This window comes from Lactuca sativa, chromosome 5, assembly GCF_002870075.4.
Source record: "Lactuca sativa cultivar Salinas chromosome 5, Lsat_Salinas_v11, whole genome shotgun sequence".
Lineage (NCBI taxonomy): Eukaryota > Viridiplantae > Streptophyta > Magnoliopsida > Asterales > Asteraceae > Lactuca > Lactuca sativa.
In genome coordinates, this window is record NC_056627.2 from 32458858 (window position 1) to 32479773 (window position 20916).

Genomic DNA, 20916 nt, shown 5'->3' on the forward strand with positions numbered 1-20916 from the left:
GGCAAAGGACATCATGTACAGTATCATAACAATGCACAATAGTAAATCAAGCAACATCCATTGCATTAATAATAATAGTTAATACATGTGTTCTTTGTAAAGTTTAAATGACACCAAAAATGAATGTATAACAAAAGAATAAGACGAGTCTTGAATAAGCTTCGTCTTCTCAAAACCTGGCCATCTGTACCTGTCTACCGGTGACCTGAGGATACAAGTTATTTTGAAAGAGTAGATCAACATTTAAGCTGATGAGTTCATAAGTATTTTAGTGTCAAATGTTTTTTATTAGTTTGATGAAAAATGTTTGTAAGCGTTTGATGTAAAATGTTTGTATACCTCCTAGAAATCCTATATTTTCTGCTTATAATGAAATGTAGTCTTCTACCAAGACTCGATTGTTGTGTATGTTTGTTTGTTTGTAAAAATGTATGTTTTCCCAAGTTTAGGACAATCTTTACTAGAAAATAGTTTGTGTTACCTTTTATGTGAGAATATCACTAAATGAATGTGATGGGAAAATGAAAGCGTGCAGTAATATTATATAAAATAACTACTGAAGCACTAACTATCTTAAAACCAATTTGTTATTTAAGGTTAAAATGTGATGAGGTTATAACCATGTTGATTGACTAGTATTTAACACGACGACCTTCTGGCGTCGAAACTACTGATATAGTATTGTCAGTATGGTATTGGTATTTTGGGGGTAGCTCACTGTAACACCGTAAAAATTCGAACATTTTTTTTCATTTTTGAAAACTATAAAATATCATTGGCATTTATAAATAAAACATTGTATCACATTGTATTAGTACAAAACCCCAAGATCAAAATATTTAAACTCCAACGTGCGTGTGTACGAGTCATGCCGACGCCTTCCCGCGATCATCACTGGTACCTGAAACACATAACACTGTAAGCATAAATGCTTAGTGAGTTCCCCAAAATACCACTCTTAACACATACGCCTTTCCAGGCCATAACTCTGTAGGATCTTCTGATCCAAGTGTCTCAGGGGATTTCCATCCCATAACTCTGTTGACCTTCCGGTCCATATCATCTTGATCTTCCGGCCCACATCATACTCATATCATATAACATATCATATATAACTTACATCACATATATAACATACACGTAAGACCCTTTGGTCACACATAGTTACCCCATCGGGTAAGGCATAGTGAGAAGACTCACCTCAAACGTCTCGTAAATCTCTGATTCGGTAGAAGTATTGCCTAGCCTCCGCCTATTCACACAAAGTAAATACTCTCATAAATATAACTCTCGAGGCTAGACTCAACCCTCTATTGTCACCCTCAGAAGGGTAATAGACTATTTTACCCCCCTCTTGACTCAAGGACCCTATTGTTGACCAAACCCTAAAAGTCAACAAAAGTCAACGGTCAACTTTGACCCAACTCGCCGAGTGCACTCCGGCGACTCGGCGAGTAGACACATGTCCACTAACTCTCTCTGTCCCGTTTGGTACGTTGAGTACCTCCCTATGCTCGACGAGTCACACCTGGCATGAATCGCGGGGCTACCCCGACTCAACTCGCCGAGTCTCAAGAACAACTCGGTAAGTACCGCCTTGAACCCCAGTCCTTTAATCCCCTTCTGAGTCACTGAGTTATCCCCCAACTCGGCAAGTCTACTCACTGAGTGATTTGCGTGAACCCTTAACCCTACTCGCCGAGTCCCAAGAACAACTCGGCGAGTTCATGCCATGCACAAACTCTATTGACCTCCTGAGGTCAGATCTGTGCCCCTAATTCATAGATCTGGCCTTCCCAAGCATAAATGTCACGTAAAGTCTGAATCTTGATGCTTATAAATCGACCAATAGGCATCAAATGGTGATTTAGTCCCAAATACTTTGACCCAAGGTCATGACCTCCATTGTTCTTCATAAAGCTTGAAGAATAAGGCTCTCTGGACCTCTATGGGTCCAGATCTAAAGTCTCATCTCCAGAAGGGACTATTTGGACCTCAAATCAACCTAGATAAGGGCACAAGAAACCCTAAAACCACATATCCTTCCCCAAAACAGAAGAAGAGTCGAAATAATACCTCAATGAAATGATCTTAGCTTTTAGTCCTCAGAATAACAACCTCCTTTGCTTTCCCTTGGCTAGAAACTCCTTTTTCTTGCTAAATAACACCACAAAGATCAACAATGGTCACTCTTTGCCTCTCAAACGATCTGACACTCTCTCTGGGGTGTAGTAGCCGCAATAGACGGCCATAAGGGCCTTTAAATAGGTCCCAAGCCCAGGAAATTAGGGCTTCATTAAACAGCGTGGACTCGCCGAGTCCGGACGTGAACTAGAATGAACACCCGCGTCTCCACTCGGCGAGTCTTGGAACCAACTCGCCGAGTTCCTCCACAACTCCAAAAATTAAATGAATAAATAATATACCTGGGAATCCGGATGTTACAATTATCCCCCACTAGAATTAGACTTCACCCTCGAAGTCTCACTCTGAAAACAACTCCGGATGTTGCTCACGCATCTCGCTCTCCGGCTCCCAAGTAAGTCCTGACCCTTTCCGATGCTGCCACTGGACCTGCACCAGAGGCACTTCCTTGTTCCTCAGAACCTTGATCTTTCGATTCCGAATCGCCACCGGTTTCTCAATGTAGTTCAGGCCCACATCCACCTGAATATCCTCCAATGGCACCACCGCCGACTCGTCGGCTATACACTTTCTCAGCTGCGACACGTGGAAGGTATCATGAATCTGGTCCAACTCTGCAGGTAGCTCCAAACGATACGCTACCCTGCCCACCCTTGCGATCACTCTGAACGGCCCAATATACCGGGGCCCCAGCTTGCCCCTCTTCCTGAATCGGATCACTCCTTTACAAGGAGATACCTTCAGGAGCATGAAGTCACCAACCTGAAACTCGAGCTCAGATCGTCGCCTATCCGCATAACTCTTCTGGCGACTCTGAGCGGTCAACAACCTCTGCCGGACCTGCTGAATTTGCTCAGTCGTCTGCAGCACGATCTCTATACTACCCATCACACGCTGCCCTACTTCTCCCCAACAAATGGGGGTCCGACACCTCCTCCCATACAACAGCTCAAAGGGTGGCATACCAATGCTCGAATGATGGTTGTTGTTGTAGGAAAACTCCGCTAAGGGAAAATACGTGTCCCAGCTTCCGCCGAAATCCAGTACACATGCTCGGAGCATGTCCTCGAGAATCTGAATCGTCCGCTCACTCTGCCCGTCAGTCTGTGGGTGGTATGCGGTACTAAAATGCAGCCTCGTACCCAAATCCTCATGGAATTTCTTCCAAAATCTGGAAGTGAAACACACATCTCAATCCGAGACAATCGAGATCGGCACTCCATGTCGCGATACCACCTTTCTCACGTATAATTCTGCCAGCCTCTCAGCAGAAGAGCTCTCACTGATGGCAAGAAAGTGAGTGCTCTTCGTCAACCTGTCCACAATCACCTAAATTGCATCGACACCCCTAGCAGTCCTCGGCAAGTTGGTGATAAAATCCATGGTGATCTGTTCCCATTTCCACTCGGGAACCTCCAATGGCTGCAACTTGCTATGCGGACGTTGGTGCTCAGCCTTAACCTTGCGACAGGTTAGGCACCTCTCAACGAACCACGTGACGTCCCTCTTCATACAGGGCCACCAATATTCCCTCTTCAGATCCAAGTACATCTTAGTGGCACCGGGATGGATTGAGAACTTCGTTCTGTGCGCCTCCTCCATCAAAATGGTACGCGTTCCGCCCACAAACGGTACCCTCATCCGACCCTGAAAAGTCATAAGCCCTCGGTTATCGGTAACGAACTCCGATACTTGACCGATAACTGTCTCCTTCTTCTGGTTTTCTGGTCTCACGGCCTCGGCCTGGGCTCCTCGGATGGTGTCCAACACTGGAGTCATCACTATCAATTTCATACAAACGTCTCGCATCGGAACACTCTCCGCCCTACGACTCAGGGCATCGGCTACCACGTTAGCCTTACCCGGGTGATACAGGATCTCGCAATCATAATCTTTTACCACATCCAGCTATCTCCTCTGTCGCATATTCAGGTTGGGCTGATCCGTCAAGTACTTCAGGCTCTTATGATCTGTGTAAATGGTACACCGGACTCCATACAGATAGTGACGCCAGATCTTGAGGGCGAACACTACTGCCCCCAACTCCAAATTGTGGGTAGGATACCTCGCCTCATGAGGCTTCAGCTGCCTCGATGCATATGCTATCACATGCCCTCTCTGCATAAGCACTGCTCCCAACCCTGATATCGACGCGTCCCAATATACCACAAAATCCTCCATTCCTTCCGGAAGGGCTAACACAGGGGCTTCACATAGCCTCTGGCGAAGAGTCTCGAAGGAGGCCTGCTGCTCTGGACCCCAAGCAAAAGATACACCCTTCCGGGTCAACTGAGTGAGTGACACGGCGATCTTGGAGAAATCCTTGATGAACCTCCGATAATAGCCTGCCAGTCCTAGGAAACTCCTGATTTCCGTTGGTGACCTCGGCACCTCCCAACTCATCACTGCCTCAATCTTGGTTGGGTCGACCAATATCCCTTTCTGGTTAACGAGATGTCCAAGGAACTGGACTTCTCACAAACAGAAATCACACTTGGAGAATTTGGCATAAAGCCTCTCCGATCTCAAAATCCCTAGGATCTCCCTCAAATGCTCCTCATGCTGCTCTCTAGATCTCGAATACACCAAAATGTCGTCGATGAATATGATCACCAAGCGATCCAACATCGGTCTGCACACCCTGTTCATGAGATCCATGAACACCGCTGGTGCGTTGGTGAGCCCGAAAGGCATCACCACGAACTCGTAATGCCCGTAACGAGTCCTGAACGTTGTCTTCTGGATATCCTCATATCGCACCCTTACCTGATGATATCCAGACCTCAGATAGATCTTGGAGAACCAAGATGCTACCTGCAACTGATCGAACAAATCGTCAATCCTCGGCAACGGATAACGGTTCTTGATCGTCAACTTGTTCAACTCCCGGTAATTAATGCACATACGGTGTGAACCATCCTTTTTCTTGACGAAAAGGATAGGAGCTCCCCACGGCGAACTGCTCAGCCGAATAAATCCCTTCCCCAACAGCTCCTGCATCTCGGGGGCGCAAGGCGGTAGGGTGCCTTGGCGATAGGCACAGCCCCCGGGATCAGATCGATACTAAACTCTACCTGCCTCGCGGGAGGCACACCCGACAACTCCTCCAGAAATACATCCGGGAACTCACGCACTATCGGAACCTCTTCCACTGACCTCGGTCTCTCTGAATTAACCTGCGTGTCCATCACATACGCTATAAATCCCTTTCATCCCTGCTGAAGACTCCGTCTCGCCCTGGCGGCTGAACAAAATGCCGACCTAGAACGTGTACCCTCATCGTACACTGTAAGAACTCCCCCACTAGGGTCTCGCATGGTCACCAGCTGTCGCTCGCAGTCGATGATCGCTCCAAATCTGCTCAACCAGTCCATGCCCACGATGACGCAGACATCTCCCATCGCAATGGGGACTAAATCGATCGGAAACGCTACCCCGAAAATCTGAAGTACACAACCTCGAATCACCTCGGTGGCATAGACTACTCTTTCATCCGCTATGGAAACTCTCAGAGGTCGACTCAACACCTCTCGACTAATACTGATGTGTTGGCTAAACGCCAACGATACAAAAGATCGACTCGCACCCGAGTCAAATAACACTAGAGCAGGTACAGAATTCACAAGAAAAGTACCTACGCATAACATAATATAAGCACAATATCTCAACATAAAATGAATACATGACAGAATACATACCAGCCACAACGTCAGGTGCTACACGGACCTCCTCCGCTGTCAGCTGAAACGCCCTCCCTCGCGCCTTTGGTGTCTCGACTTTCACCGGACGACTCTCACTAGCTCTCGCAATAGTAGGGGTAGATCCCTGAGGTGCTCCCTGTGTCGTCCCTCGCAACTGTGGACACTCCGCCTTCTGGTGCCCGGTCTGGTTGCAATGAAAATAGACCATGAATCCCTTGGGGAAATCCTTGGCGATATGCCCCTCCTTGCCACACTTGTAGCAAGCACCAACCCTACAAACTCCGTCATGACCCTTGCCGCACTTTCCGCAAGTGCGGCCCTTCTGACCCCCAAACCTCGAATCGATGGGCTTGGCCCGCTTGGCTGCCGGTTGAGACTATGCCGGCCGCCGATCCATCCTCTGAGACTCGGCCTCCTCCTTGGCCTGCGTCTCCAATTCAATCTCCCTCTTCCGGGCAGTTTCCTGAAGCTCGGCAAATGTCCGGTATGATGAGTTTGCCACAAACTCACAAATTTCTCTCCTCAGAATGCTCAGATATCGACTCATACGTGCCTACTCGGTCGACACGTGCTCAGGGCAGAACATCTCCCTCTCGTGAAACTTCCGTGTAATCTCTGTAACCGACTCAGTACCCTGCTTAAGGGCCAGAAACTCCTGTGCCAATCGCTCCCTCTCCACCTGGGGAACGTACTCATCTCGGAACATAGCAGTGAACCTCTCCCAGGTTACTGCAACAAGCTCAGCAGGAGTGTAGTGCGCTGTCACAAACTTCCACCGGTCCTTCGCTCCCAAGCAAAGCTGGTTCAACACGAACCGAACTCTCAGATACTCCGGACAGGGACATGTGTAGAAGCACCCGTCTATGTTAGAAACCCACCTCATCGCGGTTATCGGATCCTGAGTTCCGTCAAATTCTGGTGGCTTCGTGTTGCTGAACTCCCGGTACAACAACGAGTTACCCCCTTGCGGCCTGGCAGCAGCAACGGCTGCAGTGGCTGCAGCAACAACAACATCAGAAAAAGCAACATACCGCTCATCAAAAGTCTCAATCAAAGTGGTCTTAATAGACCCGAACATCTCTGGAATCTCAGCCCTGATGGCCGCAGCCACCTCCTCGTGGATGATCCTACGGATCTCCTCATCACTCGTCCCGTTGACCTCTGGTGTGTGGCGTGTCCCAACCATGATCTCCCTCTGAAATACAACATAAGAATATTAGGGACCCACTCGAGTATAATCACACTCGATAACTCCACCCCACTGGTTCTTTAGTGCCCTAAGGATTCTTGTTTAGACTGCGCACCAACCCGATATCTTCAGTAGTACGGGCCCAATACTACCGTCCATACCGCATCGGCATTCATCCCAAGTCCTCCTCCTTGAGCCCCAAATCCCAGTGCTCTACTCTCACTAACATGCGCTACTCTCTAGAAATTCTCTCATAAGCACCTCGCTGCTATCTAAACACTTTTAAGCATTTCTAGCAGCAAACCCCTAGACTAAGGCATCATATATCAGGCCACTCTAGTCCTAATAGGAATACCTAGTCTACTCAAGCATGCATATCGTAATTCATCATATAGCATAACATAGCATGTCTGATAACACTTATTATGAGAGTATTTTGGGAAATCATCGTTCGGGCGCTGGCTGATCGTACACACGGTTCTGCTCTGTTTGTCTCAAAACTGTAACATCCCAAAAATACAGGCCAAAAATTTCATCTTTAAATACGTCATTATAAAACCAACAGTGTGATAAAACATCTGTAATACCATGTCATGTAAAAACCGAGTAGGAATAATCAAACGTTTTATCATAAAACAATATCAGAGTGTAATCCCAAAGATCTCATGTGCGGAAAACCATAGTGTGATGCGCTGCGATCAAGCCGGCTCCTTTCCTTTAAACACGAAGTACCTGAAACCAAAACTGAAAACCGTAAGCATGAAGCTTAGTGAGTTCCCCCATCATACCACATACCATACAATCATATAATGAACAGCTAGGAGATACGGGCCTCGCCCACGCTCATGGAGGTACGGGCCTCACCCACACTCCGCTAGCTGGGAGATACGGGCCTTGCCCACACTCCACTATCTCTGAGATACGGGCCTCGCCCACACTCAGCCACTAAACCATAACATACAAGTATATACAATCATATACTAAACAGCTAGGAGATACGGGCCTCGCCCACGCTCATGGAGGTACGAGCCTCGCCCACACTCCACTATCTCTGAGATACGGGCCTTGCTCACACTCAGCTACTATCACAAATATCATAACACAAACATACTATCAGACATATCTAGGGTGTCCGAACTACCCTTCGGTCCTAACAACCGAACTTGGGGACTATTCCCCTCCTACTACCACTATCACATATAACATATCATGCCAACATATAACATATCAGGTGGTAGCCAACCTAGATGATATCACAAAGACAATCATCTAACATACAACTCCTACTGATGGGCCGGCATTGTGGCCATAGACCCACCGCTATTGGAAGGTAACTCACCTCACACTGCTGAAGTCCTGACAACACAATCCCACACTTGTTGAAGTCCCGCAGGCTCGACCCTAGCTGTTGGCTGACAGATTCCCGAACTGTCAACACCAAAATAACACCCAATTAATAATTGGGTCCCAATATATAACCATAAGTATATTCTTTGGATAATTACTACATTACCCCTAGCTTGGCTTATTCAAGCCCAAGGTCCAATCCATAGGCCCAAAGTCAATTAGGAATCAAAGCCCAACACATGGCCTAATTTTCCAAATTGGGCCTAGGCCTATACATGGTCTCATTCTAAGGCCCAACACATATAATCATTAAGGCCCAACTATATCCCATCTATGGCCCAATTTTCCAAATTGGGCCCAAGCCCCTTACATGGGCGTTACCGTAGGCCAGTTAAATTACTCTAGATCATTTGCTTGATCTTGGATAGTCCATTTAATAACCAAATCATCAAAGCCCAATAGAAAGGCCCAACAATAAACCCAAGAAAAATTAGGGTTTCAAATAAAATGATGATTAGGGGTTAAGTTTCCTACTTAACCCATTAAGGACTTAACCCATTAAGTCCAATATTGCTTAGATTAATCTTTGCCAATGATTATTATTTAATATCTCAAGTTATTAAATAATTCTCGTGTGTGTGACACGATTAATTCTTAAAGTTAGGTTTTCATTGGCATTAGGGTGTTCAAATCCAAATATTAGCCCATTTATCAATTAGTTGGCCTTTTATGACAATTAGGGCTTTATTGGGCCTAATAAGCCCACTAAAATCTTATTAAGCCCATATGGGTTTTATTGGGTCCATTAGAGTCCATTAAGCTTCACTGGGCCCATTAGAGCTCCTTTGAGCTCATTAGGGTTTCTAGCACCCCAAACGAATCTATCACAAGAGGCAAAGCACACCGCCACCCGACACGGTGGCCGGTGGCGGCAGCCACCACCTAACGGTGGTGGTTTGATTTTTCTGTTCATTATTCCAGTTTTTTTACAATTACAATGAACTCACGAAATAACACACACACACTATACTAAAATAAACACACACACACACACACACCGGCGGCACATGGCGGCAGCCACCACCTCAGGGTGGTGGCTGTGGCAGCTTTTCTCATAAACTCCGACCAAATAATGAGCAAACGACTTCAAAAACACCCTCATCTACGGATCCAATCCCACATCTACCACCTCACGATGAATTATGGTGACAAAACACGGTTTCAGGGCTACAACCACCATGGTCAGCCGCCATGGTGGGTTTTTTTCTCGATCTCCGGCTAGGCTAACACGCAGACACAAAACATGAACAGCAACAACATCGCACGATACATGGAACGAACGCACCCACCATCTGTCAGCGAGCGACGTTCGGAGGTCGGCAACAGAAAAGAATAGTTGCTGGGGCGGCGGAGGCGCGATATAGTGGGTAGCGGAGGAAGTTTGCGATGGCAGCGGCGGCTCAATGGTGTTGCTATGATGGCGAAATATCGGTGACAGATGCAGTTTCCATGGTGGCGATGACCGGATGCGATGGGAGGCATAAGGGGAGTGCGGCGCCGGAGAGGGAAGGGTGAAGATTGCGGCTGATGTTCTACTCTAGGGTTAGGGTTCGCATGGAGGAATAAGGTGACGGGTTTAATACCCGTATCCCATCAAACCTTGCATCCAAATAACACCTTTGGTCCCTCCTTCCCGTTTTCTTTTCAAGATTAGGCTACAATTTACCATTTAAACCCTGCCCCTTGAAATACTTTGCAAAATAACTTCGGATTTTACTAAACAGCCCCCAACTTCTAAAATCTTTATATATTTAGCCTTTCCATCGCATTTCCTTTTAAATTAAATCCAAATAATTACCACGGAGCCCCTGTCTTCATGAATATTTATAAAATGAGTCCCGAACTCACACTTTTAACCCCAGACTTCTAAAATTATGATAATTAGCCCTTCGAGACCATCCTTTGATATATAATTATTTATTTTAGGGCTACTAATCGTTCATTAATTAATTTATTCAACTCAATAAATAAACGGGTGCTACAAAAACCCTTTTTACTCTTTTTCAAAAATTTTATTTTATTATTAAAATTTTCCTTAAATCCCCAGTTTGAGTTCAGATACGCCCGAAGATGTATCCGAATCCCTCAAACCAAGACTCTGATACCAACTTGTAACACCGTAAAAATTCGAACATTTTTTTCTTTTTTGAAAACTATAAAATATCATTGGAATTTATAAATAAAACATTGGATCACATTGTATTAGTACAAAACCCCAAGATCAAAATATTGAAACTCCAACATGAGTGTGTACGAGTCATGCCGACGTCTTCCCGCAATCATCACTGGTACCTGAAACATGTAACACATAACACTGTAAGCATAAATGCTTAGTGAGTTCCCCAAAATACCACTCTAACACATACGCCTTTCCAGGCCATAACTCTGTAGGATCTTCCGATCCAAGTGTCTCAGGGGATTTCCATCCCATAACTCTATTGACCTTCCGGTCCATATCATCTTGACCTTCCAGCCTACATCATACTCATATCACATAGCATATCACATATATAACATACACGTAAGACCCTTTGGTCACACATAGTTACCCCATCGGTTAAGGCATAGTGAGAAGACTCACCTCAGACGTCTCGTAAATCTCTGATTCGGTAGAAGTATTGCCTAGCCTCCGCCTATTCACACAAAGTAAATACTCTCATAAATATAACTCTCGAGGCTAGACTCAACCTCTATTGTCACCCTCAGAAGGGTAATAGACTATTTTACCCCCCTCTTGACTCAAGGACCCCATTGTTGACCAAACCCTAAAAGTCAACAAAAGTCAACGGTCAACTTTGACCCAACTCGCCGAGTGCACTCCGGCGACTCGGCGAGTACACACATGTCCACTAACTCTCTCTGTCCCGCTTGGTACGTCGAGTCCCTCCCTATGCTCGACGAGTCACACCTGGCATGAATCGCGGGGCTACCCCGACTCAACTTGTCAAGTCTCAAGAACAACTCGGCGAGTACCGCCTTGAACCCCAGTCCTTTAATCCCCTTCTGAGTCACTGAGTTATCCCCCAACTCGGCAAGTCTACTCACTGAGTGATTTGCGTGAGCCCTTAACCCTACTCGCCGAGTCCCAAGAACAACTCGGTGAGTTTATGCCATGCATAAACTCTATTGACCTCCTGAGGTCAGATCTGTGCCCCTAATTCATAGATATGGCCTTCCCAAGCATAAATGTCACGTAAAGTCTGAATCTTGATGCTTATAAATCGACCAATAGGCATCAAATGGTGATTTAGTCCCAAATACTTTGACCCAAGGTCATGACCTCCATTGTTCTTCATAAAGCTTGAAGAATAAGGCTCTCTAGACCTCTATGGGTCCAGATCTAAAGTCTCATCTCTAGAAGGGACTATTTGACCTCAAATCAACCTAGATTAGGGCACAAGAAACCCTAAAACCACATATCCTTCCCCAAAACAGAAGAAGAGTCGAAATAATACCTCAATGAAATGATCTTAGCTTTTAGTCCTCAAATAGCAACCTCATTTGCTTTCCCTTGGCTAGAAACTCCTTCTTGCTAAATAACACCACAAAGATCAACAATGGTCACTCTTTGCCTCTCAAACGATCTGAGACTCTCTCTGGGGTGTAGTAGCCGCAATAGATGGCCATAAGGGCCTTTAAATAGGTCCCATGCCTAGGAAATTAGGGCTTCATTAAACAGCATGGACTCGCCGAGTCCACGCATGGACTCGCCGAGTCCGGACGTGAACTAGAATGAACACCCGCGTCCCCACTCGGCGAGTCTTGGCACCAACTCGCCGAGTTCCTCCACAACTCCAAAAATTAAATGAATAAATAATATACCTGGGAATCCGGATGTTACACTCACTAAGCCCTCGGGCTTAAAGTTTTCAGTTTATTGTTTCAGGTACTTCAGGAGATCATGGCAAGGCGAAGGCGTGACCGTGCCGCTCCTCATCCTTATGATATGATTTTGGGACACTCTGATGGATAATGACTTGAAAACATTTTTGTAAACAAATGTTGTTTGATTTTATTTATGGTTGAAAAAGTTTAAATTTGGCGTAAAATTTATGGATGTTACAATGTGATTCGATGTGGAAGTGTATAAAAATAATTGTGCACCATCTGTATTGAAACGTCTCAAAAATCCGAACCAAAAATTTTTCTTTAAATCATTACTAAAACCATATTCATAAAAACATATCATAAACCATAACATAATTAAGAGTATTAATTTCCAAAACATATGTTCATTATTAGAGTAAAACATCCCAGGCTGTCTAATCTATGGTGTGTGCCATGCGATCACCCCGAGCTCTTCCCTCTGCTACCGGAAGTACCTGAAACCAAAACTGAAAACCGTAAGCACGAAGCTTAGTGATTTCCCCCAACCTACCACATACCATGAATAAACACATACTGCACATACTGGGCCACGCCCGCTAGCCACATAAAACAAATAGCATATAACACATAACTGAACCTACTCTACTGTATTCCTGTCCTTAGGCCTCGCCTGTCTTGGGCCTCACCCCTGTCCGGTCACTAGTGAGTCATGGAACCCCGTCCAATCTCCTACTGTAAATGACATACGGGCCCATGGGACAACCCTATATTTCAACTCTATGTAATGACCTAAAAAGTCAAGTATTGTAACTACTTTTGTGATAATGAAATTAGCTTCGAAAACAAAATGTCCATAAAGTTTCTATTTAAATTACCTACTATGTTTGATGTCATTAAACCATGATCGTACGTAAAAAGAACGCCCAAATCCGACTTCGTATATTGAAGTTATGATTTTTACAAGTTCGGTTTAGCGACAGACAGCTAAAAACTTGAATCGGAGATCGAGCGACTTTTGACCGGAATGACCTAAACGAGAATCGAAGGTCTCGAAAATGGTATTTCAGCGGTAAAAAGTCTGGCAAAAACAGACGTCAGATAAAGAAGTTATGAATTTCTAACGAAATTTTCTTAACGCGACATTTTAAAAATAAATAATAAAAATAATTTCAAATTTTGCCGACGGAATCTAAACGAAAGTTGTAGAGCATAGTCTCACCTACGCGTGGATATAAAGAACATCGAAAATGGAGTTCGTATGAAAAAGATATGAATTTTAGAAGTTTATTAAATAAATAAAATATAAATTTTATTATTTAACCTTGGTATTATCCGAAGGCGAGTCATCAGATAGGGCCGAGTTACGCCCAACGTACTCAAGGCCTAGGCCTCGGATCGTCCACGTCTCGCCCTATGCGAAGCTACACCCGTCCCATCCGAACTCCGAGGCAGTCGAGGATCCGGTCATGCGTGACGCACGTGTACGCCCAGCGTACCCGCGTACGCCCAGCGCACCGAGGCGGTTCCCACCCCCTATAAAAGGGATGCGAGGGTTCCGAAGAAAAGGGCCATTCTCTCTCATTTCTCTTGCGTTGTTGCCTCGTTTTCCGTACCCGTGCTAACCCGAAGCCCCGGTCACTTTGCTCAAGTCCCGAAGGTCGTTTGTACTCCCGAGATTCCCGAGAATCCCGAGAAGAAATTCTGCCCGGTTTTCATCTCGCCTTTCTTCGATCTTTCAAGTGAGTTCATACCCCTTAATTAACCCTTTTAAATATTCTAAATGCTTTTATATGCTTTCAAGGGGGGGAATACAAGTAAAACACCCGATTATTATCGTGTGTTATATAAAGTTTTATTATACACTTTTATTCAATAGAATCATATGTGATTTATAAACTTTATAGGGAACTTTAGTATGTAAAATATATCACGATAACTTTATATCTTTTGAAACGAAAAATGTTGTTATATAGGTATAAATTAAACACTCTGTTTTAGATTGCATGTATATGTGTCCAACTTAGACACTATAAAAATCTATACTTTCATAACAAGGGATTCATTTTCTAGGGATTTCTAAACAAACGAGACACACTTTTAGAAAGCTATAATAGGTATAGTTTTACGAGAACATTACTAACTTTTACATACTAGAAATGCGATTTTCAAGAAGTCACTTTCACATACAAGAACAAACGAACATTTTAACACGTAAATCTGTTTTTATACTAAGTTTTGTGAGACATTAACTTCACGTACGTTCGAGTACACATTTCAAGTCCTGTATTATATACCAGAATCCCTTTGAGGGGGAGCATGGTGTTTGTGTATAGATCTATACGGGCTTGACAACCCGCGCCCTGACTGTTAGCTACAGTCCACCATTTGGGGTGACAAACGTCATAACATTCCAACGCCTGAAGAACGTTGTGTATAGGCAATCCGAGTCAATAGTATGGTTATAAAACTCACATGGGGTATTAAAAATACATTGATTTATGAGGTTTTTCAAACATATTGGATGTTTTATACGTACATACATTTTCAGAAATAAACATTAGTCTTGATACAAGGCTACATTTATGCTAGTAGAAAATATGGGATTTTCTAGGAACAAACAAACAAAAACAACTTGTCATATAATACTTATGAAACTCACCAGCTTAAATGCTGATCTACTCTTTCAAAACTACTTGTATGTCCCAGGGATTCAGTAATTACAGGTATCAAACAGCTTTTGAAGAAGGGACGCTGGGTCGTCAGTTTAACTTCATATTTTGGCATCATATTGTAATTGGTTTTGAACATGTACTTTTTAAACAATGTAAACTTTCAATTATATATATGATGGTTGTATTGCTTTCTTTACTATGTATTCATTTGTTATGCTACCACATGAAGTCATCCGCCCCCAAACGTTTCCGCTGTTCTGGTTTGGGGGTGTGACAGATTGGTATCAGAGCAATGTTTATAGTGAACTAAGTATATCGAACCACATAAGATATACAAACTATAAATGCTTAAGGGACTAATACTCTCTGATAAAACATTTTTTTGTTTTACGCCTAAGTCGCGTTTCGTTTAACTTATAATGTTAGTTCATTCAAATACAAATACTTGCATACAACAAACTTATTTTCATGATTATAACTATACAAGAAGTATTTAGACAAGTTGGACACTACGATTAAGACTCGATATATGTAATCGGATTTGGGACAAATATAGCATGATCAACTATACTTGTCCGAGATCGGACCAATATATATCGAGGATTGCTCGTAGTAAACAACAAGTCAAAACTTACCAAAACATCACGAGAATCAAACACACGAATTTAAATACTATATGAGTATTTATTACTTAGAATAGCTTAACATACCTTTTTAGTCTTACATGTTCCAAACATTTTTCGATTCTTATAAACCCTATTCTCGTACAGTCAAATGGCTGGATTTCACCACCCCGGCGACCCCTACTACCCCAACCAAGGCAACGGGGGATGGATCGAAGAGGATCCCGAGGAGGAAGAAGAACCCATAGAATTGGATGATGACTCCGTTACCGACTCAGAGCCGGAAGTGATCAACCCACCACCCGCACAACCTCCCGTCTTCGTAAGGAACTTTCAAGGACCGACTCTCGTCTGGGGAAGTCACCTCCACCATTGGAGCCAACAACAAAACTTACGCCCTCCCTACGGCATGTGCCAAGACTTCTACAATGTCCGCGGTGGAGGTTCGGCTGATCGAGCACTCCCAGTAATGGTGGGCAAACTAGCCAATCAGTCCTACCAATCCGGAGTTCAAGCTAGCCGGATTCGGGATGTCAACGTGGAAGTACAGGTTCACACTTCTGACATCCGTAGGCTGGACAGAATTAAGGACAATGCCCAAATCCAGACCGAGGCATTCCAAGCACAAATGATTGCAGCCCTCGCCGAATTAAGGGAACAACAAGTCGCCTTTGATAGGCGTCTAATGGAATCGAAGCAATCGGATGCGGAGTCAAGCTCCAAGCGCAACCTACGTCGCAAGTAGTGCTTGCCAAAATCTCAAATTTTGTTATAAGTTAGGACCTCGGCTAAATGTTTTTAAATTTCTTAAACTTTGTAACCGGAGACCCTTATAGGGTCAAATTTTCGTGATCATTGTATCAACTATTATATTAATATAAGTGGCACTATTATTACTACGTGGAGTATTTCATTCAATCCTTAAAAAGTTATGGAAAAACCAAATGCTTGTTTCATATTTTCAGTCTTACAAATAACTTTCATTCTTCTATTTTGAGACTCGTACTATCATCTGTTGTTGGGCTATAGCAATTTAGTTCATGAGACACATACAATTTCTATACTATGGAATTCTTATCTTTATCTTTTCAACCTATAGTTGAAGGATGCCTCCGCGTAGGAACCCAAGACGAAACAACGGTGGGGAAGCACCTATACCACCACCACCTCCACCTCCTCAATTTGATGTTGTCATGTTCCAAGCAGCAGTCACCGCAGCTGTAGCAACTGCCATGTCACAGATCAATAACTCGAATACTACTGGCTCGGGAACTGGCCCACACCCATCCAACCATGGCGAGAGTCATGGGCAATCCCGAGAATGCACCTATAAGGACTTTACTAATGCCAAACCCCGAATGTTTAATGGAACTGGTGGTGTGATGACTCTGAGGCAGTGGATCGAAAGGACAGAATCAGTCTTTGAAATCTGCTCCTGTCCCGAGTACAGCAAAGTCAAGTTTGCAACCTTCACACTTACTGATAGGGCTTTAACTTGGTGGAATGGCCACGTTAAGGTACTTACCCTGATAGTGGCAAACTCCATAAGCTGTGAGAGCTTAAAAATCATGCTGATGAGAGAATACTGTCCACGAGGAGAGATTCAAAAACTCGAGCACGAACTCTGGACTCTTGGAATGATTGGTACCGACATAGCAACTTATACCAATAGATTCTGCGATCTCGCAATCCTTTTCCCATATATGATTGCTCCTGAGAGCAAGAAAATAGAGAGATACATTTGGGGACTGTCGCCCCAAATTCGATCAAGCGTGTTAGCTTCAAAACCCGACACTTTTGAAAGCGCCAAGGAACTGGCACAATCTCTTGTTGATTACGGAGGTCATCAGAACTCAACGGTTGCTACACCAGAACCACAAAAGGGAAACAACAACAACAACAACAACAACAATAACAGGAAGAGAGTATGGAATAAAGGGAAGGGTGGGTCTTCCCAAGAATCCGCGAAGAAACAACAACTGGTTTCAGTGAATGCTGCTACTGTACCTACTACCATTCCTACAAATCCCTACCCAACAAAGCCTTATGGGGGTAACCTTCCAAAGTGCACCAAATGCACTTATCACCATCATGGACCTTGTCGGGAAATGCAGTGCTCCAACTGCAACAGAATGGGACACACTGTCCGTTTCTGCAAGGATCCTGCAAAGCCGATCACTCAAGTTCCTAGCGCGGGTGTAGGCCAAACTTGCTACGGTTGTGGCGAGGTGGGCCACTACAAGAGAAACTGCCCAAAGGCAGCAAATACCGGCGGGGTGGGACGAGTTTTGGCTATAGGCCACGATGAAGCCGTAGCTGATCTGACTGTAGTTGCTGGTACGTTCCTTCTCGATAATTCATATGCTTTCATATTATTCGATAGTGGAGCGGAGAGAAGCTTCGTGAGTCAAAACTTTATTCACTTACTTAAGCATAAACCTAGCAACTTAGAAAAATCATTTACTGTAGAGATGGCAAATGGAAAAAACGGAAAACACTAACTGCATATACATGGACTGTACGTTAACTTTAGACGGTCATTCTTTCCCAATCAACCTCATGCCGGTCCAAATTAAAAGTTTCGACGTCATAGTCGGCATGGATTGGTTAAGTCTTCTTCGCGCCAACATCCTGTGCTTTGAGAAAGCAGTTCGTCTTAGTCTTCCTAACGAAGAAACATTAGTGATTTACGGCGACAAATCAAGTACAAACCTTCGCATCATTTCGTGCATCCAAGCTCGAAAGTGTTTGCGAAAGGATTATCATGCATTTCTTGCACACATCGTCGATACGAGTCAGGAACTAAAGGATATTAAGAGCATTCCAGTAGTACGCGACTTTCCTGATATCTTCCTAGAAGAACTACCGGGATTACCACCACAACGCCAAGTCGAGTTCAGAATCAACTTAGTTCCAGGGGCTACCCCAGTAGCGAAATCGCCTTATCGCCTAGCACCAGCAGAGATGCAAAAACTTTCTAGTCAGCTTAACGAACTCCATCAAAAAGGATTCATTAGACCAAGTTTCTCACCTTGGGGAGCACCGGTCCTGTTTGTAAAGAAGAAAGACGGATCGTTCCGCATGTGCATCGACTACAGAGAACTGAACAAGCTTACTGTCAAAAATCGTTATCCTCTACCCCGCATTGACGACCTATTTGATCAACTTCAAGGAGCAAACTACTTCTCAAAAATAGATCTACGATCCGGATATCATCAATTACGAGTACTAGGGGAGGATATTCCCAAGACAGCCTTCTGAACTCGTTATGGACACTATGAATTTGTAGTGATGCCGTTCGGATTAACCAACGCACCAGCAGTATTTATGGACCTAATGAATAGGGTGTGCCATCCTTACTTAGATCAGTTCGTCATCGTCTTCATCGATGATATACTTATCTACTCCCGAAGTAAGGAAGAGCATAGTCAGCACCTACGAAAAGTCTTAGAAACATTGCGATCGGAGAAGCTCTATGCGAAGTTCTCTAAATGCGAATTTTGGATTCGAAGAGTCGAATTTTTGGGCCACGTTGTTAGTGAGAAGGGGATACACGTGGACCCCTCCAAAATTAAGGCCATTGAGAACTGGTCGGCACCAAAGACACCTACAGAGATTCGTCAATTTCTAGGTCTCGCTGGCTACTATCGCAGATTCATAAAGAACTTCTCTAGCATTGCGAAACCTCTTACTACATTAACCCAGAAAGGCGTGGCCTTTGACTGGGAAGCGAAACAATAGAAGGCGTTCCAAAGACTGAAACAGGCCTTGTGCAACGCACCGATACTATCCCTTCCCGAAGGGATAGAAGATTTTGTAGTGTATTGAGATGCATCAAACCAAGGACTTGGTTGTGTTCTTATGCAAAGAGGGAAGGTTATTGCTTATGCCTCTCGACAACTTAAGATGCACGAAGTGAACTATACGACGCACGATCTTGAGTTAGGAGCAGTGGTATTTGCTCTGAAGATCTGGAGACACTACTTGTACGGAACAAAGAGTACTATTTTCACCGATCACAAGAGCCTTCAACACATTTTTTATCAGAAGGAGCTCAACATGCGACAACGACGATGGGTCGAGTTACTCAATGACTACGAATTCGAAATTCGTTATCATCCTGGCAAGGCCAACGTGGTAGCTGACGCCCTCAGTCGAAAAGAATACATTGGGCGGAGAGTCAAATCCTTGACTGTGACTATCCATTCCCAATTATCCATACAAATTAAGGAGGCTCAACTGGAAGCGTTACAACCTGAAAATATGGCGGGTGAATCCTTGAGAGGAATGGAAAAGAATCTAGAAATCAAGGGTGGCGGGGCGTATTATCTCATGGATCGAGTCTGGACACCGAAACATGGAGGTTTCAGAGACGTAGTCATGACTGAAGCACACAACACGAGATATTCCGTTCACCCTGGTTCAGATAAAATGTATCTGGATCTTAAGAAACTGTACTGGTGGCCTAACATGAAAGCAGAAATTGCTACCTTCGTAAGTAAATGCCTTACTTGCGCTAAGGTTAAGGTCGAGTATCAGAAACCGTCAGGATTACTGCAACAGCCGGAGATACCGAAATGGAAATGGGAACGGATTACTATGGACTTCGTAACCATGTTGCCCAAGACGACGGGTGGAATCGATACCGTATGGGTCATCGTCGACAGATTGACCAAATCCACGCATTTCCTACCAATAAAGGAGACTGACAAGATGGAAAAGCTTACAAGAAATTATTTAAGGGAAATAGTGTGACTGCATGGTGTTCTGATATCCATTATCTCCGATAGAGATATTAGATTCACTTCAAGATTCTGGCAGTCACTACAAAGTTCCCTGGGGACTAGGCTAGACATGAGTACAGCCTACCACCCACAAACAGACGGGCAAAGTGAGAGAACCATACAAACTTTGGAAGATATGCTGAGAGCATGTGTGATTGACTTTGGAAAAGCATGGGATGTCCATTTACCCCTTGTCGAATTTTCATACAACAATAGTTATCATACAAGCATAAAGGCTGCTCCGTTTGAAGCCCTCTATGGTCGAAAGTGCAGGTCCCCTCTGTGCTGGACAAAAGTTGGCGACACCCGGTTAGCTAAAGGACGAGTTCCTGAAAGCACTCTCATCGGTCCGGAAATCATACGAGAAACGACATAGAAGATCGTTCAAATTCGTGAACGATTGAAAGCATCTAGAGACCGACAGAAAAGCTACGCTGACCAAAGGAGGAAACCTTTGGAATTCCAGGTAGGAGACCACGTTTTATTGAAGGTCTCATCGTGGAAGGGCTTAATACGCTTTGGAAAGCGTGGAAAACTAAATCCAAGATACGTAGGGCCTTTCGAGAT